The sequence below is a fragment of the Schistocerca gregaria genome, chromosome 1, assembly GCF_023897955.1.
Source record: "Schistocerca gregaria isolate iqSchGreg1 chromosome 1, iqSchGreg1.2, whole genome shotgun sequence".
NCBI lineage: Eukaryota > Metazoa > Arthropoda > Insecta > Orthoptera > Acrididae > Schistocerca > Schistocerca gregaria.
The window spans coordinates 1,136,484,540-1,136,491,204 of record NC_064920.1 but is presented as its reverse complement, the minus strand read 5'-3'; positions in this window follow the sequence as shown (position 1 = coordinate 1,136,491,204).

Here is a 6,665-nt window from a genome sequence, read left to right as displayed (position 1 = left end):
TTCACGAAAGGTTTAGGTTATTGTTACTCAGGGGCATTCTTTTGTAGGGATTATTGAAAATTAGATTGCGTTGCTCTAAAAATATTGTGTGTCAGTTTAGTGTTGATCAGAATAAGTAAAGAGTGAAATGTCTGAGTACGTTCAGTTTTGCTCAGCTGTTTGAAAATCAAATAACGTAGAGGTTTTCCACCACTGTCAATTATAATTTTTTTTCTAAGGATATGTTTCAGGCTTTGGAGATGTGTACGGTCGAACACACGTGCAACTGTTGAGCAACTTACCGCTCAGATGAAGCAAGGAGGCTACCAACACTATCTCCCTAACGACCGTTCAGTGGACGTTGCTGCGCATGGGCCTCCGCTGTAGGTGCCTGGTTCAGGCAACCCATACGGACTGCTCTCCATCGGTGTCAAAAGGTGCAATTTGCGCGCCAGTACTGAAACTATATTTATACTGTGTGGCGGCAGGTGGCCTTTTCCGATTCACGTTTTATGCGCCATCAGACAGATAGATGCAAGCATGTACGTTGCGAAACGTACCCTCCATCACACACCGTCAGTTGGCTTGCGGAGTATGGATGTAGATGTAGAAACGTCTGAAAGCAAATAAGGACGAAGCGTCATGGTCGGCGTAATGTTTTCGTGTCTTTCACTGGGTGATCTCGTGATTCTGTGGGTCAACAAAAATATGCGCCTATTCCTGGCGACACCGTTCATCCCATCATACAGTCGGATTTTCCTCGGAACAGTAGGATCTTCCAGCAGGACAATGCAACATGGTTCGAAGAGGACAAGGATGGGTTAACTGCACTCCCCGGGCAACCGTGCACCCCGTATATGAAACAAGTTGAGAATCTGTGAGAACACCTTCATCTGTCTGTTCGTGCCGTGGATCCGCAGCCGAGAAACCTAGCGCAGATGGATGCGGTATTGGAGTAGGAATGGTTCCATAAAGCTGTCGGTACCCTCCAGAACCTCACTGATTCTTCTTCTATGTGTCGTAACTGTCTGTACTGCAAAATGTGGCTATTCGGGCTTTTGAAAGGAGGTCATGTTAAGGGAAGGTCTACTATCACTTGGTTCAAAGAATCGATTTTTTACACTGCATTTTTGGATCCATAAAAGTGTTTAGAATCAACTCATGAAACGGATTTTCGGAATACGGAACAGAAATGTTTGTTATTCACGGTGGAACAAAGAAATGTACCTGCCTGAAATCGGCCGTTTTCACTTACCAGTTTTTTTCTTTCTTTCGGAGGACGAGTTATTGTACCGGTGCTTGGGAGGAAACACTTAAACTCAAATGAATGTTTGAACGCGTGTGTTTGGAAGATAGCCCCCAAGCATTTGCATTCAGGTGGGAAGACTGCGGAGATTGCGACTTTTCTGGCAGTGAGCAGCTTCAACGAAGGGTATTCAGCAATCCTGTAAGCCATAACTACGATGGACTCAATTCGGACGACCACCAGATTCAAGCGGCCGAAAACCGCTTGACACCGGCCGTACGAGCGGCTCTCGAGCAGCACAGGATATCCCAGATCGAGCAGAACGCCCTCTATGAGGAAGAGGAAGGACTAGTTTAGGGACTCTGAATAGCAGATTGAAGGTAAATTGCATAATATTGAATTTATATGTAGTCAAAACTTCAGACGCGTTTTTCTCGAAATGACTTTTTTTTATCGCGCGGTATGCTAATGGCAAATCTAGTGAACCGGTGGGCGCTATTCTTTATTTCCAACGAAGCTAACTAAATTGTCTAGGAGTTGAACCACTTTTATTCCGATCCATCAACTGTAAAGATTTTTACTTGGCCGACGAAGTCGAAAACACGGTGAAAAAACACTATTTCTTTGAAATGGCCGCCATTTTGTTTCCTGTGGTACAAATAACTTAAGCGAGGTACAACTCCTAAATAATCTTATATACTTCACTAATGTCAACTCGATTTTCATTTCAGACGCGCCGGCTGACCTGAGACATACAGCGCTTGGAGTTCTACATCGAAATTTTGTTTCGTTCCGACGGCACTTCCGCCATTTTCACCAAATTTGACATTTACATCTACAATACGTGGTAGGGAAACTAGAAAATCTGTAAAGGGAAATGCAAAGGCTCAATCTAGATACAGTAGGGGTCAGTGAAGTGAAGTGGAAGGAAGACAAGGATTTCTGGTCAGATGAGTATCGGGTAATATCAACAGCAGCAGAAAATGGTATAACAGGTGCATGATTCGTTATGAATAGGAAGGTAGGGCAGAGGGTTTGTTACTGTGAACTGTTCAGTGACCGGGTTGTTCTAATCAGAATCGACAGCAGACCAACACCGACAACGATAGTTCAGGTATACATGCTGACGTCGCAAGCTGAAGATGAACAGATAGAGAAAGTGTATGAGGATATTGAAAGGGTAATGCACTATGTAAAGGGGGACGAAAATCTAATAGTCATGGGCGACTGGAATGCAGTTGTAGGGGAAGGAGTAGAAGAAAAGGTTACAGGAGAATATGGGCTTGGGACAAGGAATGATAGAGGAGAAAGACTAATTAAGTTCTGTAACAAGTTTCAGCTAGTAATAGCGAATACCCTGTTCAAGAATCACAAGAGGAGGAGGTATACTTGGAAAAGGCCGGGAGATACGGGAAGATTTCAATTAGATTACATCATGGTCAGACAGAGATTCCGAAATCAGATACTGGATTGTAAGGCGTACCCAGGAGCAGATATAGACTCAGATCACAATATAGTAGTGATGAAGAGTAGGCTGAAGTTCAAGACACTAGTCACGAAGAATCAATACGCAAAGAAGTGGGATACGTAAGTTCTAAGGAATGACGAGATACGTTTGAAGTTCTCTAACGCTATAGATACAGCAATAAGGAATGGCGCAGTAGGCAACACAGTTGAAGAGGAATGGACGTCTCTAAAAAGGGCCATCACAGAAGTTGGGAAGGAAAACATAGGTACAAAGAAGTTAGCTGCGAAGAAACCATGGGTAACAGAAGAAATACTTCAGTTGATTGATGAAAGGAGGAAGTACAAACATGTTACGGGAAAATCAGGAATACAGAAATACAAGTCGCTGAGGAATGAAATAAATAGGAAGTGCAGGGAAGCTAAGACGAAATGGATGCAGGAAAAATGTGAAGACATCGAAAAAGATAAGATTGTAGGAAGGACAGACTCAGCATACAGGAAAGTCAAAACAACTTTTGGTGACATTAAAAGCAACGGTGGTAACATTAAGAGTGCAACGGGAATTCCACATTGAAAGCCTCTATGAGGGTGAAGATTTGTCTGATGTGATAGAAGAAGAAACAGGGGACGATTTAGAAGAGATAGGGGATCCAGTATTAGAATCGGAATTTAAAAGAGCTTTGGAGGACTTACGGTCAAAAAAGGCAAAAGCGATAGATAAAATTCCATCAGAATTTCTAAAATCATTAGGAGAAGTGGCAACAAAACGACTATTCACGTTGGTGTGTAGAGTATATGAGTCTGGCGACATACCATCTGACTTTCGGAAAAGCATCATCCACCCAATTCCGAAGACGGCAAGAGCTGACAAGTGCGAGAATTATCGCACAATCAGTTTAACAGCTCATGCATCGAAGATGCTTACAAGAATAATATACAGAAGAATGGAAAAGAAAATTGAGAATGCGCTAGGTGCCGATCAGTTTGGCTTTAGGAAAAGTAAAGGCACGAGAGAGGCAATTCTGACGTTACGCCTAATAATGGAAGCAAGGCTAAAGAAAAGTCAAGACACGTTCATAGGATTTGTCGACCTGGAGAAAGCGTTCGACAACATAAAATGGTGCAAGCTGTTCGAGATTCTGAAAAAAATTGGGGTAAGGTATAGGGAGAGACGGGTCATATACAATACGTACAACAACCAAGAGGGAACAATAAGAGTGGACGATCAAGCACGAAGTGCTCGTGTTAAGAAGGGAGTAAGACAAGGCTATAGCCTTTCGCCCCTACTCTTCAATTTGTACATCGAGGAAGCAATGATGGAAATAAAAGAAAGGCTAAGGAGTGGAATTAAAATACAAGGTGAAAGGATATCAATGATACGATTCGCTGATTACATTGCTATCGTGAGTGAAAGTGAAGAAGAATTAAATGATCTGCTGAACTGAATGAAAAGTCTATGTAGTACACAGTATGGTTTGAGAGTAAATCGGAGAAAGACAAAGGTAATGAGAAGTAGTAGAAATAAGAACAGCGAGAAACTTAACATCAGGTTTGATGATAACCAAGTCAATGAAGTTGAGGAATTCTGCTACCTAGGCAGTAAAATAACCAATGACGGACGGAGCAAGGAGGACATCAAAAGCAGACTCGCTATGGCAAAAAAGGCATTTCTGGCCAAGAGAAGTCTACTAATATTAAATACCGGATAATTTGAGGAAGAAATTTCTGAGGATGTACGTCTCGAGTACAGCACTGTATGGTAGTGAAACATGGACTGTGGGAATACCGGAACAGAAGAGAATCGAAGCATTTGAGATGTGGTGCTATAGACGAGTGTTGAAAATTATTTGGACTGATAAGGTAAGGAATGAGGAGGTTCTACCCAGAATCGGAGAGGAAAAGAATATGTGGAAAACACTGATAAGGAGAAGGGACAGGATGATAGGACATCTGCTAAGACATGAGGGAATGACTTCCATGGTACTAGAGGGAGCTGTAGAGGACAAAAACTGTAGAGAAAGACAGAGATTTGAATACGTCAAGCAAATAATTGAGGACGTAAAATTATCAAAAATCATGCTTTTTTCGGGCCAAAGATAGTAAACCTCCCTTTAAAGTGACTGGAGGCCGCAGTTTCGATCATATTTAACAGTCATTGTCACATCTAAACATAGAGCCTTGTTAGGCGCACAGTTGTTTACCCCATTTTCGGTCATTGCAACGGTGTGTCGTGCAAGAGCAGCAGGAGAGCGGACGAGGGGAGCTCCTGATTGGTGCAAGTGACGCCGTGGTCGAGCTGGCCGCAAGCACAGACGGTGGGACAACCAGCTGCAGCAAGTGAAACCAGTAACATCTTCTGGAGGCAGAGCCATCAGCACAATGCAAGCAGTGGACAAGCCTGCGGGTTGTTCAAAAAGATATCGGGCTTGCAGCCGGTCGTCGTAATCTTCATTGCACGATATTTCGGCTGGACAACTGTTAGCCATCTTCAGGGGAGTCGAACGAGGACTGACAAAGACGTTCTCCGGTCCGTCTTATATAGTGCGCTGATGGTACTGCCGCCCATGAGTTCCAGTCGCGGAGACAGCGACAGCGCCCTCGATGGTGGAACTCCAAGACTAAGCTGCCGTCGGTATTGTCGCAGGCCGAAGCTGTCGTAGTCTTCTGGAGTCTTCGTCTCGAGTAAATTTCGGGGATGAGGAGATTCCACGCGTTATTCAATTGGTAACCACTGTCCCGGTTCATCAGATTTCCTGCGATGTGTATTTCAACGGATTATTTGCTAACAGAATCCCAAAAGCTGTTGCTGTGGCCATACTCCTTTGAATGTCCGTTGGAAATACAATGTTCCGCAACTGCAGACATACTGGATTGCAGTAGGCGACTGCTACGTTGATTTTCTATACAACGCTCTTCCACTGTACTGCGTTTTATGTCCTATACCATATTGACACGTTTTTGTAACTGTAAGCTTAGTCAAGACAAACAGAAATATGTACAACTTCTGGTTCTCTTGCTGTCACAATAAATAAGACCCGACTGAGGTTGCACAGAGATCCCGTACGAGAACTATAAGTATGCTTCTAAATATTAGAGTAATAGTAGTAGAAAGAAGTAAAGACCAGGAAAAATAGTATTACAGAGCCGGCCGTTATGGCCGAGCGGTTCTAGGCGCTTCAGTCCGGAACCGCGCAACTGCTACGGTCACAGGTTCGAATCCAGCCTCAGACATGGATGTGTGTGATGTCCTTAGATTAGTTAGGTTTAAGTAGTTCTAAGTTCTAGGCGAATGATGACCTCAGATTTTAAGTCCTATAGTGCTCAGAGACATTTGAACCATCTTTTAGTATTACAAACAATGTAAACTTAATTCAATATTCAGAACAGAAAAAATATGAAAAAGGAAAACAAGTAGGTTATTATGAAAATTCACGTAAATGTAGTTCAATATGCAAAGGTTCGTTGCTTCAATCAAGAGAGTGGGCTAAGACACACAAATAAATAAGTAATTTAAGAAAAATCGTCAACATCACAGTCATTATGCTTTATTACCAACCCGTTGCATATATTGGTATATGGACGTTTTTTGAATATTTCCCCGGGGTAGTACTCTAATGTTATCGCTTCCAAAACATTGACAAGACAGTGGAAATAACTGGAAATTTCAATAGTTGTATTTTTGCACAAAACATGATATTGTACCGTTAACACAACAAACTGCCGCCGAATGTAAACATTGTTTGTGTGCTTCATGTAACAATAACTTGGGTTGTAAATTTCACTAAACTGCATTCACTTCACTGTTAATAAGGTAATTTTCTGTCGGATCGGCTGCTGCGGACGACAATACTCTCACCTCACCGATCTCATTGTCAAAATTTCCTACCCATTCGGAGTGAGTGATTGCATCAACTGCTCTTATTTTCACAATCATAAATCCCTTTATTCATTATCTTCACCGCTGTTATTATCT